The 18,435-nt window shown below is 38.8% G+C and overlaps 1 protein-coding gene across 7 annotated transcripts in view; it reads left to right on the top strand.

The window, feature by feature from the left end:
* Positions 1 to 18,435, top strand: part of LOC134528233 (transcription factor 12) — a 500,640-nt gene that overhangs the window by 364,761 nt on the left and 117,444 nt on the right. The window lies entirely within an intron of this gene.

Genomic DNA, 18,435 nt, shown 5'->3' with positions numbered 1-18,435 from the left:
CATAGTATTCAAATATGTTTTTATTATATAGGTACATTCCATTTTTGCTTATTAAACTTTCACAATTTAAAAGAAGAAAAAGCAATACAATCATTGACACTTTATTATATTTTCATGATAAACATGAATTATCAAAATAAATCCAGAAATTTGTTTTCTACCGTTTTACAGTTTCAAGATGTAGGGTTGGTGATGTCTTGCGATTTTCGTGCTTTATAAACAACCGTGATGATTTTGCGTTGTATTTTGTGTTGTTGCGTTGGTATGGCCCTTGCGTAATTTATGAACCCGGCCTTAAGGTTGTTTTACAATAGGTCAGTAATTTGAGTGGCGAGTAATTTAGTAAACTCGCCGTGTGTGAACAGAACTGTTTAGGCGAGTGGTTTATTTAAAACGAGTGAGATCGATCCAGTGAAATTAATATTGGACGGTCGATTAGTTTCCCCCGCCCACCTTATTCGCAACTTGTTTACTGGAAAGGTATGAACCATGACGTTTTTAATCAGAGTTATTATGTGTTGCGTATTCGCAACTCAACACTCGGAACATAAACTAAACTCGATTCTTGCTCTGTGTAAACCCCTCACTCGCCACTTGCGCTTGACTAAATTTTTCTGGCTAGTGTAAACCAGCCTCCAGTCGCTGAGCTAGCGACGCGAACGAAAAGCTAGTAGTGTGCTCGGTCGAAGGCTCGCGAGAGGAAGATGTGCGGTTCTTGCCCCGAGCGCCTCATCCCGAGGCCTCTCTTGACGTCACTCGGTGGGAAGCCTTCATTTCACAGACGAGAGAGCCACACCCGAAGTTCCCCGAAGTTCCCCGAAGTTCATGCTCGCTTTATTTTCCCTTCTATCTCATTGTATGAACCTACTTTAGAACGTTGTGGATTGTTGGTTTTATTAGGTAAGTATAGCTACACAGATTATTTTAACTATAACTGTTATACGTGTTTGCTATTTAACTTCTTCCAATCTATGTTATTCTGTTAAGGATAGGACGATGATAGGAAAAGTAGGAAACGAATGGGAGTGTTTCAAGTTTAATGTGCCTCGAAAAAGTCAAATAGATGGTTGTTCCAATCGAGTGGAAGAGAAATAGATGCGGCGCAAGCGTACAATAAGAGTAACGGGACACAGCGTAACGGGACAATGTGCGTAACGGGACACTTTTTCGTGCGTGCAGACGGCGTTCATCGATTTATTAGACGTTGTCACATAAAAAAAACCGAAGATGCACGATTGGGCGTTTGGCTTTCTGTCTGTGAAAAGAAGGCTTCCCGTCACTCAGGGATAGGGTTGTGAGACGTACCGTTATCACGGTACTCGTGCCATTATCGAGCCCTTGTGTGTCCCGCATTCTCGGCACGCAAGTGTACCATTATTTGATACGTTTTTGATTTGTGTAAAATATATTCTAAATTCGGTTTGTCAAGTATTTCAAGTTCGTTCAGCCTATGCAGGTAAAATAAGTCCATTATTTTGACGTGTAAACATCTTAGTTATCGGCATACGGCATTTGTAATTTCTTGAAAATTGAACGGTAGTCGATGAACGGAAATATGTCACAAAGATGGCGGACCCACGTGTAGAAGCATAAACCCGTATATAGTCACTTTCGTCAACATTATGGTACATACGAAATGAATGTGCCAAATGAAAGTGTATGATAGTGAAACTATCTTGGAATATATTTAGTAAACTAAAATAGTCACAGTAAAAAGTAATAACAAGTTTTAAAATACGTAAGGAAACTGGTATTACAATGATTTTAATACATATTGTCCTTCTAAATTCCCAAGAGGCTTAGCAGCAGAGCGGTAGAAAACATGCTTGGTAACTCAAGGGGCGTGGTTCAAATCTCGTCACTGGAATTTTTTTACTATTTTGATAACTTAATATTATTATTATTATGTTTAATGAGCTCAATAAGGTTAAAGGTTAAGGTTTGTTTGTAGGAAGTATTTAGAGACTGAATTTTGTCGTTAAGAAAAAACAAATATACAAAGCTATACTTCGTGTTTTTTTATGTTTCAGGTTAATATTTTAGAAATGTCATAGAAGCATAACTTCTAACGTGTGCGGAAATTTTTTAAATTTTAAATTTTTTAACTTTTTTAAACTTTTAATTAACTTTTAAGTGGATTTTAACAAGATGGGCAGTACTTTAATAAAATTAGCTATTGTTTCGTGCTGCTAATGACTATCTGCGTTTGATGGTGGCAAGAAACGTTTACGACCCAGGCAGCTAATTCTAGCGGCGGGCGCAGAAAATATGGTTATGATTCGCATCCATAAATTTTGGTATTGGAATAGCGAATATTTTATTTATCAGTTTATGTATCACGCTCGACATTGTTTTTAAAGAAATCTACGTTAAATTTCGTTTGCAAGTTCATATTATAAGTTTATTTGCAACATAAACAACATGATAACACACGTGTTTGCTCGTTACTGAGGTTAGATGTTTACATATCACTAGCGAGTACTGAACGACTCGCTCACAAAAAAAAAAATCAGCAATTTATAAAAATATTCTTATTTTTACATTTTATTTGTATTCGATACCAATAATGTAACCTTTTTTTTTAATTCGGTAACATATTGAGTTTTAAAATTATCATACCTTTATTTTGTGCCGGTGTTTCTAGTCTTTTTCACGAACTAGTGCATATATCTGATGGGTTAATTTTACTTTAAGAAGGTTTATAGTTAGTGTTTGACATCTGAATATTGTTTCTTTATTTCTAAGTAAAATACTGGAGAATAGGTGGCTAGCCTGGTTATTTAGGAAACAGGGAACTTTATTTTATTTGTTATTGGCATGACAGCAATGAATGACTCTCATTAATAAATCTGTCACATAACTGTACTCTTTCATGGAATGACTTGTTTCAAGCCGACGATGCATTGCTTGTGTGGCGTCTGCCTATGAGCTTCTCTGGCCGTGTTCGAATTGGTGGAATTTGTCGACAAACTGGTCTCTTGACCAATTTTATATGCAAAATTGATGATGTATTTCCGTAAAATAGTTTTTTCGTATCGTTTTATCAACAAAAAAAAATTACAAAACGGAAAATACGTACTCGCTATTTTGGTTTTCGCCTTTGAGATAAAAACTCGTGAGTTTTGTAGCATCCAAATTTTTCGCACCATGAGGCATATACGGAATGGCATCTAGTGTAGAGTTTGCAAGGGCAGTGACAGTTGCGCTAATAGTCAAGGTTGTATTTGTTTTAGTGAGGCGGCATGATAAGAGCGACGCTCGCTGGTGTTTCTAGCGCGATGTCGCCTCTGAGCGCGAGGCCCTGAACTGGCGCGCAGTCGTCTCGTGCATAGGACAACTATGAGATTTGTGTGATAACCAAATCATTATATGGCGGAGAAATGAAGATAGAGATAGATGTATGCAAGTTATTTGAGTGCTTTCAAGAATCTGTATTGTGTTTCATGCTATAAATCACTCTGAAAACACGTATTTTAGCCATTTTCACTCGACTGAAAATACAGTTTAAAAACGAATTACGGAAATAGATTTACTCATCTGCCCTCAGTGTAAACTTAAAAACTTTTCGTAACCAGAAATCACTCGGATATCTTGGGCAATTTTTAAATCGCCTTGTTTTCTATCTGAAGCTCTGCACACCGTGTGTGTGTGCTCAAGTAGGCGGGGCCCTTACGTTGGTTTATTTAATTTCGACAGTAGCAGTTTAATCAGTTGAAATGTTGTGCATGCATCTGTGTGTTTGTGGCCAGGCACGGAATCAAATTGCACGTGACGAATATTACTGCAATATACAGGCTTCCCGTCTATGATATGCTGTGCGTTGTGGTTTTTGGAACACTCGTCAAAACAAAAAATGGACAATTGGGGAAATACGTTAGATTTACAAGGATCATATCCTGATAACCTGTTGCATCGCAGGTTGGCTCTGCGCTTCTTGACGCGATTTTTTTATTGCGAGAGCCTTTATAACTTTTAAATGAGTTTCCATTCCACCTGCTCATCACATTTCGCTATCGTAGATAACTGCCTGCAGGTGGCCTTGGCAAGTTGTAGCGTCACACTGGTGTGATTAGGACAATCGAGCTTAGGTTTGAACGTGACTCATTAATGAGCTCCTACTTGGAGTCACTGTTTTATCAGGTGTTCTCGACGTCACTAGCATATCTTTTGTGGGATTTCAGTGTTGTTCTTCGTGCACTCAATGCAAGGAAACGTGTGTTCCGTAACCTCAGATGAAGCGTCAATGTGCTGCCCTGGAATCCAAGTGCAGAGCAATCGAGGGAAACCAACAATCATATATATATATATATATATATATATATATATATAGAGAGAGAGAGAGAGAGAGAGAGAGAGAGAGAGAGAGAGAGAGAGAGACTGTAAACGTCACTGTGCTAATAACTGTAAACGCAATTTGTGCGTATCGCATTACTTATAAAGGTTCCTGTGATTTATATTTAACAATATAATTGTATATGTTGTCTTATAAGGCTAAAATTAAGCACTGAAAAAAAAATGTTGAAACTTAACTGGGGCCTCTCTGGTGTCCGGACTCCGGGAATTCCCCCCGCCCCCTACTGCTCTTCCTCACAACGGCCCTGGCCAACAATTCCTGCACTAGCGTCATATGCTACGAACTGCTAAGAGGAACTGTGCATTTTTTTTACTAGATGGTTAATAGATCTGCAGAAGAGACCGATGTGATAACCGCGAGTGTGTTCTAAAGTGCGTGCGTCATTTAATTTGTTGTCAACAAGCTCGCGATGTGGGTTCCATTCGGAACTCGGCCGATGCGGAGATCATCGGTAGAAAATTCGTAATACAGAACTGCTCTACGGATTGAAGGAAAACGTCGTCTGATGTACCTGGGTTTCAGTTTTGCATGGTTTCTCGTTATCATTCTCCGGGAAAATTCTCATTGGATCATAGATAGTGAGTGGATTTCAGCCTTGTACCAGAAAATAACGACTATTTCATTAATATTGATCCTACCATGTTACGTCGTAGGAATCAAGATAAAAGGTGCGCTACTAGTCCTACACTGATTTTAAGACTCAGTAAGACCTACAAACACAAATTTTTATACCCTTCATATTACTCTAAGAGCATTTGTTTCAGAAAAATTTACTCTACAAAAAAGTAACTAGGAAACGAATTGCTAAATACTAGCTATTGACTAGCTAATTAAATTCAGATATATAATTCTTCACATTTAAAACATACTTATCCCTGTTTCACCTCTTAGGATTTGATTTTCGCAAAATTTAAAATTTTTGGTTGGATGTTTTTGTATTTTGTTTATTTGTACCGAATATCTTTTCTTAAACTTTATTAGTGTCAAAGATATTATTAATTGTGTGTGTCCACGTATTCTTTTCAGAACCGGTTCTATTGCGTTATTCTGTCTCGGACCCAAAACATCGCTGACAAGACTTAGCGCGTTAGTTTCCGCACGCCTGGGCCACCGAACTGCCCGTAGAGCTCCAGAAAAACACGTGACTTGTAAACTGCTCAAACGTTTAAGAAAACATTGCTGTTAAAATGGTAGCTAGTATTTAGCAATTCGTTTCCTAGTTACTTTTTTTGTAGAGTAAAATTTTCTGAAACAAGTGCTCTTAGAGTAATATGAAGGGTATAAAAATTTGTGTTTGTAGGTCTTACTGAGTCTTAAAATCGGTGTAGGACTAGTAGCGCACCTTTTATCTTGATTCCTACGACGTAACATGGTAAAATCAATATTAATGAAATAGTCGTTATTTTCTGGTACAAGGCTGAAGTCCACTGACTATCTATGATCCAATGAGAACGTCGTTGAAATGTGTATTGGTTTGCATTCTAAAGTGGTTTCATATAATAACGTGAACTATACAGGCCTGTACTAATAACTTAATACCCTCTTTTCTCCTGATTGCTTCCTGCACGGCGCGGCGGGGAGTTTGTGTGACAGTTGAAAGCCTTGCGCGTAAAGGCGGCACCGCACTAGGTGCAGCAGCGAGAGTCGCTCTTAAGGTCAGGCCACGCAGAAAGCTTCGCTATGTTCGCTATGTTTGCAATATTCGCTATATTCGCTGCGCCAGATGGCCAGACAGGATAGTCTAGTTCGCGATGTCGGAGAGACGCATGCCGTGGGATTCGAGTGATGATAGTACTGTATCTCACAGTATGTAAACTTAAAAAGAAATTGGTTCATGAATTGAATTTAAAAACGAAATAATTGGAAGGATTTCATAATTTGATGAAGCTGTTGCTTGTGAGGATAAAACCAAATTTATGTATTATTTCAGGATAAATTCAACTCATTTTGATAGCATTCCCTTCGAATCAAATCCCAGATTGTCCTGCATATATTACGGTATATATTCTTCCATCGATTTATTCCTTAAACATTGATTTTTTTTTTGTAATCTTTCAATTAAATTTTCCATCGACTTCACTATTTAAAGCACAATACTTAGAAAAATTAAAACTCATAAAAAAAACGCAGAAGTAAGCCTATCTGTTTTCCGCGGGAAAACAGAGAGATGTTAAAATAGCCGAGAACCAAACATCTGACTACGTCGCAAACATAGCCAATATAGCGAACATAGCGAACACAGCTTTGTGTGGCCAGTGACACCTGCGATGCGGTAGCGATCATCGCGAACATAGCGAGTGTGGCCCGTAGCTCCACTGTCCCGCCTCGCCGATACAGGACACAAGGCCCTCAACTGAAGAGAACTGAAACACGTAGTGTATCTGTGTCGTGACTGTGTTCACTTCCCTGCTCGAGGTCAGTGGGGAAGGTATTTTCTCCCCCCGGCGTTGTGCAACGAGGTGAAGGTTGCGTGAAGGGAGGGTTGTCCGCTCTCGTGACACCCTCGGCCGCAGGGAGGGGTCGCTGCTATTCTCGGCCGGCAAGGGGCGCGAACCCGCAGGACGTAACTGTGGTCGAAGTCTGCTTGGAGCGTGGTGGGGGGGTTTCCATGCTCGGAAATAAACGCTCCTTCCTTCCTTCTCCCCCGCTTTCACCTGCGGACCCCCTTCAACCCCTGTTTCAACCTTCCGAGCGGAACAAAACAAACATTGCGCATCTGGGGGATGCCCTTCGTAACCCCGCGTTGAGTAACCGCTAACTCTTTTTTTTTCCCTTCTATATAATGTAAATGTGATATTCCTTTTGTTTGTGCTCCTCTCTCTCTCTCTCTCTTTTCCATTCTCTTTGTTTCGTCTGCCGCAGGGACAGCTGGGACCTGCTGCTTCGCCGATGCATAGAGGGGGGGGGGGAAGGGGGGGGGGGATTAACTGGCGTTGACCGAAATAAAAAGCGAATCCGCACTTTTCAAATCGCTGTGTTACGTGGCGGGGTTGAGTAACCCCTCGTCTTCCGCAATCCGCTCGAGGCAAGCCACCTTGGCCAAGGTCAGGCTCCCAACATTCGGTTCCTTCAGATTTGTCTTGCGCGCATGGTCGGCGTAACGCCCTATCGTAACGTTTAACGTTTGCTCAAACGTAAGGCCATCGTGAGCATTTTGTGGACCTATGAACCTTTCGGAACCTTTGAGTAGTCATGAGCCCGAACTAAATTATTACATTTTATAAATAGTACTGCTTTTAATATGTTTAAAAATACAGTTAATTAATATGCTACCGTTTTAAACATTATTTAGTAGGTTTTTATTATTTATTTCCTTTTTCAGTAGAAAAAAAAAGCTACCGTGTATGTGAATGCTGCTATGGTATTTTATATTCACGTACGGTTCTTTACTTAAAGTAAATACAATTTTGGCAGTGTTATATTTTGTGTATTTGAAAACTTTTGTTTGCAAGCAAAATTATCACGTATGTCAGTTTATGTGATATTTATCATTTTGCCCACTCTCCTTATTCCTCTCTAGGAATTTTTATCCCGGTTACTTTTCATAAATGCGCCTATTGTAACTCCCAGTGAGATGTTACTATATACTTTACTGTAAAATAATCTTATAAAGTATGTTTTTAAGTTATACCTATTTAGGCGCAATACGAAAAAAAGATGAGAGTGAATTTTTACTATGCGCGCGCACAATGGAACGAAATTTCCAGAGTATGATAAAAAGACTACATACAAATAGAAATTATATATGTGCTATTAAATCTTATACTTTAGTGATTGATATGAATACTGGTCCATATGATTAAAAATGTTTATTTACTGTGAATATTAGTGAAGAAACTCAAGTTTAAAGAGCATTATATAAGTGAATTTACGTTCCCGATTGTATGATTTATTTGCATTATAAATGATAAATTATATATTAATTGATTTTCATTTATAATTAAAATTCATCTCGATTATTTTACTAGATTAAATAATTAATTTTATACACATGTTTTTTATTTATATTGAGTACTGAGTATTTAAGTCAATATTTAATTTTATTTGTTTTACACTTTACCAACCGTATTAATAATATCACTCCAGTCCTTTTATTATTTTATTTATATTGATTATTAGCACGCAAAATTAAAAATTATTGTTTTATTACGCCAAGTAAGTATAACTTCTAAGCGTGTACATAAGTACACACACACTTATTTATACGATGTAGGTATCTTATTTTTGAACGTTTTGCTGGTAATTTGACTATCTATAATATCACTCCAGTACATTTATTATTTTATTTCTATTTATTATTAGCACGCCAAATTATATGTTTTTTTACGCCAAGTAAGTATAACTTCTAAGCGCGTACATAAGTAGGCTACACGCACCCTTTTTTTTACGGTGTATCTGATATTTGAACGTATTGCTCTGGGTGGCGACCAACCGGGAAAACCGGGAAAAGTCAGGGAATTTTTCCAGCAGGGAAAAGTCATGGAAAAGTCAGGAAATTTTTCAAATAGTCAGGGAAAAAATTAAATCTTGTCTAAAGTTCCTGCTGCAGCATTTTACAGCTTAATATTATTCATAGGCTTTGTTAATTTGTTAATTGTATGTAGCGAATTATTATCTGAAATTATGAATACTATATTTTATACGAAGTTTGACATTTTAATGAAGCCATTTTTGATGTCGCGGGTCCATGAAAAACTCTGCTGTGTTTGCGTTGCTGATAACAGCTGGCTGGCGTGCGCGCGCATGCATTGTATTGCCACCATAGGCATGGTACGTGTACCAAATTATTCTATGCTTACTAGTTTTATAGCTCATAGTACACCGAGATGACCGAAATAGTTTTATTTTTGTTTCTCGTATTATTGGCAACTGTGGTACAACTACACGAACGTTTTGGGATGAAAGCGTAAGTGCTTTTTTTTTTGTTGCCAGTCGTGTTGTGTAGTGCTTCTCTACGTTTTACTTTTCAGATGTACTATTTATTTTATTCTGCTGTCCTCTTTGTGTAAACGTTTTGAATAGTGGCGTGTACATGTTTTCAGTATTATTTAGTAAGCTAGTCGGGCTTTGTTCTGAAGATAAAAAGGAGAGAATAGATGTAGTAGACAAAGATGGGGAAAAAATGTGCGCGGGATCAGATATGAACGTGTGGGCTTGGGAAGAATATTGCCGTTGCTGAAAGCTAAGAGTAAAGGTGATTAATGAGTTAAAGTGTTTATTTGGTTATATTCAAATTTTTAGCCCATTACTTTTATGGAGTAAAACATTTTTTTAATGAATTCCAATACAGGATAAGAAAAGTGAAAGGTAAATATTAAGAGTAGCTAATCATTAGACTTGCGCATAATAGTTCGCGACCGGGAGCGCTCCTATTAAAAACGTTTACTCAAAGAGGACAGCAAAATAAAATAAATAGTACATCTGAAAAGTAAAACGCAGAGAAGCACTACACGACTGGGAATAAAAAAAAAGCAAGCACACACGTGCGAACTAGGTCGCTCTTTTAGTTCGTCCGCTCCCATCTCGAATTCAAAGAATCAGATAGTTCGTTCGCTTTGCTACCGCTACTGCAGGCGATCTTCTTTGTATGTTATAGTAGTTATTTTTCATAATGATCAGTGTTATGAACGCTTATATTATTATCCATTTTTGGGTTATTATACATTAAATGAGTAAATAAAACAATAATTTACATAATTGGGTAAAATGGCGTATATAACAGTTGTTTTTAATCTTCACTTAACATATAATGTAATCGAAAAATTTTAATTTATAAAAGGATTTATTTTATAGCTAGTTAAAGAAATATTATTTATGAAATGTGTTTATTTTAGTGAATAAAATTCAGTTTTATAAATATACAAATTTAAATTTTTTTTAAGTTTTAGAAATAATCAACAAAAAATGTGTTATTATTTACAGGCAACAAAATTACTTACATTATTAAGAAAAAAGACCCATTACTCTTTTAATTTGTTACCTTACAATTAGACATAGAAAAACTAATAAAAACTCTTAAGTAAGATTGTTTGCTAATATTGCTTAAGAATGTGTATGTTCATTAGTACCTATATATAATTCACTAAATATTAGCAAGTTCATCATCACTTAACGTACACTATAATCGAAAAATTTTAATTTCTAAAAGCTATTATTGTTTGTCTGATTTTGTTTTGACATATATTTGTGTATGTTATCTGATAAGTTAGTTATGATATGTAAAAATATGAAGGTTTTACGCTTAAAAAAATTGATGAGATTGTTAGGCATGGTCAGGGAATAAAAATGATTTTCCTGGAAACGTCAGGGAAAAGTCAGGGAATTTATTCTTTACAGTTTGGTAGCCACCCTGTGCTGGTAACTTGACGAGTTAAACGTTTGATTTGAGGTTACAATTTTTTTCTTCCCCCACGTGCTTGCGAGAAGCCTAAAGATGTACATCAAGTTCTGTCCCTGCCCGAACACGCCCGAATATTCACCTTCGGCCAACCTCGGGATTTGTTTTATTTTTGCGCAGGAAAAATTAATTCAAGTATTAAAAGTGGTCGGTTAGGTTAGCTACATTAAAACACTATGGACGGTTAGTTAGGTTAGTATAGCTACATTAAAATAAACAGAGAAATATAAATATATATAAATAAACCCGAGGTTGGCCGAAGGTGAATATTCGGGCGTGTTCGGGCAGGGAACAGAACTTTATGTACATCTTAGGCTTCCCCGTGCTTGCTGTTGCCTGATACGGGACTGTACGCGTGCCAACAGATGCGGGAAGGCGGCGCTGTCGTAGCACCCGACTCGAAGCGCCCTCGCCCAAGTGTTTACCTGCGCCTTCTCGGCGTAGTTCGCCGGCGAGTAGTAGTCAACAAGTAGTCATCTGGCGCCGAGAGCCCCAGCTGTCGTGCTGCACAGAGCGGCGTCTCTATCCTTGGGTTGAGGGGGGGAGGCGAAGATTACGTTAGTGCCTCGTTGCGGGATCGCAAGGCATAACATAGCTTCCGCCCTCGATCGCACCGACAAGAACACAGTTTCGAAACCTTCAAAAGGGGTCGCGACGTAACGCAAGTAAGGGCGATACACGAAGACATTAAGTTTTCATTCGTTGAGCTTGGTCGAAAATTTTTAATGTGTCATTTTCGGTATCATCATGTGTCGCAGAAAAAGAATGATCAGACCAAAAAAATTTGCACATTAAATTAAATCATCCATAGTTTTTCTGACGTAAACAAATGTGTGACAAATAATTACTTCAAAAACTGCACGGTCGTGATTGTGAAATAACAAAAATTATAATTTACGAAAATGCTAGAATTGAAATAAATAGGAAATTGTCTTAAATATAAATGAATTTAAATGAGGTAATAATGCTAACAATCGTGAACACGATGCATGTGCTATGAGGGATGCGAGTGTTGGTAAAAGAAATTTCCATTATCAGTGGTAGATCAAACAAAAACTTTTTTTTTATATTGCGTATCTCCCTATCTGGCTTCGTGTTGATAAAAATAGTTAAGCTACTCCCCATGTTCATCCATGTATGCCACAATGTGAACAATAAAAACTGGTGTCTATTACTGGCTCGCATTAATTATGGGTTTATGTTAGTAAACTGTCCCAATGAACGCTCAACAGTTATAAATTAATCATCTGCACTGTAGCTTTGAATAAAGTCACTTGAAGCCGCACGGGTATTTGAAATCAACAGTACCCCCATCATGTGTGTTCATAATAAACGGAAGGAATATTACCCCATACCACGCGCGTTAGAGTAAAACTTCACACTTTAATAATCCACTTGAACTATTGAACGAATTATTTAATAATCCGCTTGAATGATGAAACTATCGCGTATAAGAAATGGCGAGTGTGTCGTCGCCATGTTCCCGGCTGGCCGTGTGCAGGTCGGCAGGACGATAGTGACGCAGTGTCTCGGCAGCGTAACGAAAAATGCAGCAGTGAAACGCTTCGCTAGCGTTTACTCAAGAGTAAGGGGTGGGGACCAAGAATTAAAAAATAATAATAATGTAAAGACTGTAAAGTGTCAATATTATCGTGACCATTACTATGAACGTGTTGTGCGCTTATCGCATAGCTTGAAAAGTTTCCTATGAATTATGTTAACAATAGACTTGTAACATTCGTCCTATCAAGGTACATTCACGGATTGAAAAAAAAAAATATAAACGTAAGTGGACCTGGTCCAGTACCCGGATACCCCTTCTCCCCCCCCCCCCCACACACACACACACACACACACACACACTCACACTCACACTCACACACTCTCTCTCTCTCTTTCTCTCTTTTCTTTTTCTCTCGGTGGCTATTGCCTGAGATGAGACTCGAACCCGCGACCAGGAAACGCTGGTATTTGGATAACCGAGGCGGGGACTCGTTGCGTGCAAGGACGACATGCAGCCACCTGCTGCTCTATGGACTGCTCTTTCGTGCGTTGTGTGCGTCAAACTAAGTCCTCGCTGCAGCAGCAGCAGCAGCGCGGATGACGGTGTTGCAGCGGCGAAGAAGACCGCGCGGATGCTAACAGCGAGGCTCGTAAATCAACCGGTCATTTCAGCCGTAACGATTCAGGAGCAGCGAGACTGCACCCTGTCTCGGGTCGTAACTGCGCAGTTCCCAAGTTAGCGACTCGTCGGCGGCGCCGTCGACGGAGGAGCGTGTAATGGGCTGTGAAGAATACGGGTAAGAACAACTCTCGTACGCGCGTTTCTTTGCTTGGTGTTCCCGAGCACTCGGCGCGGGGACGCACCACAACGCCGAAATGCCAAATTGACCACAACGCCGACAGCTAGAAAACTGCTGTGTAGCACAACGCCGAATTACCACAACGCCGAAATACACTAACGCCGAAAAATGTCATTGCAGGACTGCCACAAAGGTTAGGTTAGGTAGGTTAGACTAGGTTAGGTTAGGCTAGGCTAGGATAGACTAATTTAGATTATATTATGCTAGGTAAGGTAAGGTTAGGTTTGATTGTGGTATTTCGGCGTTAAGGTACATTTAAGAAACACACTTAAATTCATTCAGTTGTTATTTCGGCGTTGTGGTACACAGCAGTTTTCTAGCTGTCGGCGTTGTCAATTTTGACATTCGGCGTTATGGTATTTCGGCGTTGTGGTAACGACCCACTCGGCGCCCCACTTTAGGGCGGGCGCGCCGCGGCGGAAGGCGTGGGAAGGTTCTCTCTAGTTTCCAGTGGTCCCAAGGAATGTTAATCATAAATTATACGTATGGTGACGAAGAGCACGGAATGCAAAGCTTCCATTGTGGAGCGTTCCAAGTAAATATCCGAGATAACCTACCTACCTTCAAACAAACTGGAATATCACAGCGTGAGCACTTCGCGGTTTACCTGCGGTAAGAATACGTTTGTGAACGTGTGGGCGAATGGTATTACTGTAATACTATATCATAGTGACAACTAATGACTCTTAAACTTAAGTGACATGTCAGAAATTTAGGTTGTTACATTCGAGTTGTTTTATACCAAGTATTATCTGCTATGTTTTATATTTCTGTTCATATTATGCTATTTTAATGTAGAGAAGTGTGAATAAATGTTTAATGTGGTTAAGTGTAAGAGAAAGGCGTATCGCCTTAACTTCGCCGCCAATCTTATCTTAATATATATAAATCCAGTGTCCTGATGTTTGTTTCCAGTGAACTCTTCACCAAGTCAACCGATTTCGATGAAAATTGGCATTTATGTGTAATTTTTTCCAACTTGAGAGTTAGGATAGTTTTTATTTCGATTAATGGTCGTAATAACTTATAATTAATAATAAACTGATTACCAATGTTGATTGGTGTTTAAGCCCGGGAAACCTTGGGTACTTCGTCTCCATGACAACGTTGCGTGCTCGAGAGTCGGGAAACCATCGGTGCTATTCGTTTTTTCTTCGGTACATTACAAATAATTGTATTAAGTTTTTGTCAAAATTAATTAATTTTCATTTTATTTCATTTATTATAACTGTAAATAAGAGATTTGGTCTCATTTTTTCCCACATTAATACAACCGTGCGAAGCCGGGTCGGGCAGCTAGTAAAGTCTATAAATAAATAAGCTTTAATGGCGTGAAAATGCAACAACCAAGCATGGCAGGTGAGGTCGAGCCCAAACTTGGGAATGTTCAGTGACCCGCCGTGGGTTCGGGTCGATGCTCTTGGCTTGGCAGAACTCGCCCTCGAGAGTTCGGCTGTTCGCAGACTGAAGGCGACGCTTATAACTTCAATCAACCGTGGGAGGTGGCGCAGTGGCAATACCTTGGCCTCGCATTCCCGCGTGGCCATCACGATGTCGGTTTTCCATCAGAAATCACGTCGGCAAATGCTATCATGGTTCTCAACTAAAGCCCAAGACCCATTATTTCCCCCCATTTTTTTTCTAGTTTCTTATAATTACCTGTGTTTACATTTGCCGTAGCCAGTGTTAGTGGAAGAGGGAGGCCAAAGTAAGCTGTAATAATATTTTTTTTACCAGTCTGTTTCTTTGAGGATAAAAATGGGGGGAGGTTATGGAATTTCCCTCCTAACCCCCCCCCCCCCCCCCTCCACCCCACGCGCTTTCCCAGAAGAGTGGAGATCCCCCAGATAATATTTAAAATGTTGATACTATAAAACTAATTTTTACGTGTTTAAAGGTAAGGCTATTCTTTAATTTTGCTTATTCAGTGGCCATAAATTGAGCCATAGAGAAGTTATTTACATAAGTTATTTAAAGCTGGATACTGAGTTGCTTTAGAAAAATGAGGGGGGGGGGGGCGCACTGCCCTTCCCTGATTACGCCCTTGCTTGTTGGAGCGTGTGTGTGTGTTTTTTGTATTTTTTTTATAGCTGCACGTAACCCGAGTTGAGGTCTTATCTCAAAATACGACAGTTTGTTGTCAACGAAACTGTTTAGAACACAAATCGTTGAATACGCAGTTGAACCCATTTTTCGCATTCTTAAATTAAAATTACAGAATATATTTTTTCCTAATTTTTTAAAATGAAAACCATGATTAGTAGTTTGTGTTTTGTAAATGAAAATGCGGATAATTTCCGTTTGCAAATTTACTACAGAAGCGCAGGTCTGTTCGGGTACCAAATGTAAATAAAACATGTTTGATAGTTTACTATCATGACTTTTTTTTTTTTTTTTTTTGGCAGTTTGTAAACCAGTAATATCCACATGAACATAATTTGATATCAGCATTCGTCAAAACTAATGGTTTTCAACATTTTGAACTTGGCGACCTTTGTTTTTGCTGACCACGACGCATGTGCAAAACCAAATGAAGTATTATTACAATTTAGGCGTATTATAAACACGCCCGAGAATTAGAAGTAAGACTTTTGGAGATATGATTTCCTTTTCATGTAAATTATAAAAAAAATCCAATACAAACCAATAGTATCGAAAAAGAATATAAATTAAATGTTTTTTTAATGTTAATATAAAGAAATATATCATGTTAATAATGAACACAGATTTTTGCTGCCATTGTCTAAAGTTTCCTGGCTTGTGCGGATATTAGCCGCGTAGAAGGCGAAGATTACACAAACGTTTTGGTCGATGTTCCAGACGTTATCTTCAGGGTAGCAGTAAGGCAACTGTTACCCTGAAGATGGGGACTACAATGTCAACCGAAACATTTGGTAAAATCTTCACCTTCGACGCGGCTAAAACCCATAAGCCAAGCAACTATCGGAGATCGTGTATTCGACCCCATTTGCCCTCGGGGAAGAAGGGGCGGGGTCTCTGAACCTGATGTTCCATCTGTTCCAAGCGAATGCTGCTATATTTATTGAGTACTTTCCGCAATACTGGCTTTTCAAGTGCTGGCAAATAATTAGCGTCAAGCTGTTCAGCTTTCACAGCGGGTTAGAAAAAAAAATAATAAACGACGCGTAACAGGTGTTACGAGTAAACAAAACAAAACGTATCTCAGCAGTAGTTAAGGACTTCAATCTTCCTCCGGAGCTGCACTCTGCAAATAAACTTTCGGCTCTCGGATGGCAGAAAACGCAGCATCTCGTATTAAAAAAGAAAACAGACCATAAATTCCTTACGTAAGTGCATTTTCATGTTCTGGCGGAGTGAGTGTGACTAATAAATGGCTACTCGCGAATCTTTTTGTACATAAAACGACTGATAATGACTGAATATGTTTTGTTCCAAAATAAGAGAGATGTCCTTAATTTGTGGGTTTTTTTTTTCTGTATCGACTTGTAGGTAAAACGTTTTATCAATTTTATGAATAGTGTAATGGATTTATCTGCTTGCTAGTTATTATACATATAAAAGACATATCAAAGATGATAAACGTGTAATGTGCAGTATTAAAATTAATTAGGTTGGTAGAGTTGGTTGAGTTATCGATTATTTTTTATGAATTTTTTTTGTATCTTTGGTATCATCAATCTTTGGATGAACGATGTTTTGGTATATATGTTTTAATTTTTTCTTCTGTGAAATATGCTGTTATCTGCGAAGGGGTTTTGTAGTATTTAGTTACTAGAGACAAGGAGAAACAGCAGTCATTCCTTTCACTAACAGGTATTTCGTAAATGCCTGCCACACATCAGAATGGGGCGCAGTTTTGTTTGGACCAAAATGTGGATTTTCCCACTGTGTCGCCCCCCCCCCCCCCTCTACCCCTAAATACTCCCCAATGTGAGGAGCAGCCGTAATTACGTTCTTGCATCATTTTTGTTTAGTACGTCTCGAAGATAGAAAGTTACGTAATGAATGGACGAATTTTGACACGCGCTGTAAAACCTTTCAGCCAGTCATAAATATATTACGTAATAAAACAATAACGTGTAACACATTCCAAGGTAAGGAAAGTTTATAGACAACATGGTATGATTTATTCTGGTTCATTTTCTTTTCGTTTTGGCTATATTGTGAATTTTATTAATAAACCAGATGTGATTTTCTGCGTAGGTCAAGAAGCACACTAAAATGCCTTGATTATGCATAGGATAGTTATACAAAGACTAGAAATTCAAGGAACTTCAATATGAAATATAGCAATTTCATGTGACTGTTGGTGTGTACGCATCTGTATAGTGTCTTTTGGATTATTATTATTATTATTATTATTATTATTATTATTTAGTAATTCTGTTAAGAAAGAGAATGGGCGTGTACTTTTCAAGACCATATAATATACATTACTAGCACGACAGCCACGGCCTTGTATATTTACCTTTACTTTTAACTTTAACATGGGTTCACCGTTGATATGCTTCCCCCCCCCCCCCCCTCCTGATTAGAACGCACGTCGTATTTCAGAGACGTCGAATGGGCAGTCGCCTGCGCAAGAAGCCAGTGCGTTGACCGTTCGCTTCGGCCACCGATAATAAAGGCGCTGGCGGACAGCCAGTTGGCTGAAAAATGAATCCACGCCGAATGTTCTTTGCCCTTTCTACTCGTGTTTATGATTGCGCGGATCCCTTGCTCTTTGCTCGGCGCGTTGCTGCTCTCGGGGGATCGCCACGTATTGTCTGGCGGAAATAATATACTTATTTTTCCATTAAATGTTTATCTAAGGGTAATACAATAGTTCAAAGGCCCCGACTATCTGGCCTTACATACGATACGGTGTGCGGAGCTTCAGAAAAAAAAAAACACGCAATTTACAAACCGCTCAAGGTGTCAGAGTGGGGTCTGTTTACGAAAATGATTTAAGAGTACGCCGAGGACGGATAAGTAGTTCTGTTTCCGTATTTCGTCTTAAAACTTTAGTTTTAGAAGAGTGGAAATGGTTAGAACGCGTGTTTTCATAATATTCAGGCATTAAATATCCGGTAGAGATTTTTGAAAGCTCTCAAGGGACTTTCATTACACCTTTATTTTCATTTCTGTGCCATATAATGTTATGTTTTATCGCTCAAATCTTTTAGATGCCCTGAGCATGACGAGAAGACTGTTGCGCCAGAGGCAATGCGCGCTAGAAGCACCAGCGAGCGTCGCACTTATCGTCCCGCATCGCTAACACAACATACACCCCTGACTTAGGCGGGCTTTTCAAGAAGGTCTGCCTGGATCCGACCAAGCTATGTGCGGTGCTGAGGGTG

Source organism: Bacillus rossius, chromosome 1, assembly GCF_032445375.1.
Source record: "Bacillus rossius redtenbacheri isolate Brsri chromosome 1, Brsri_v3, whole genome shotgun sequence".
Classification (NCBI taxonomy): domain Eukaryota; kingdom Metazoa; phylum Arthropoda; class Insecta; order Phasmatodea; family Bacillidae; genus Bacillus; species Bacillus rossius.
Note: the sequence above shows the minus strand (reverse complement) of the source record. Positions and strands in the feature narration are given on the sequence as shown.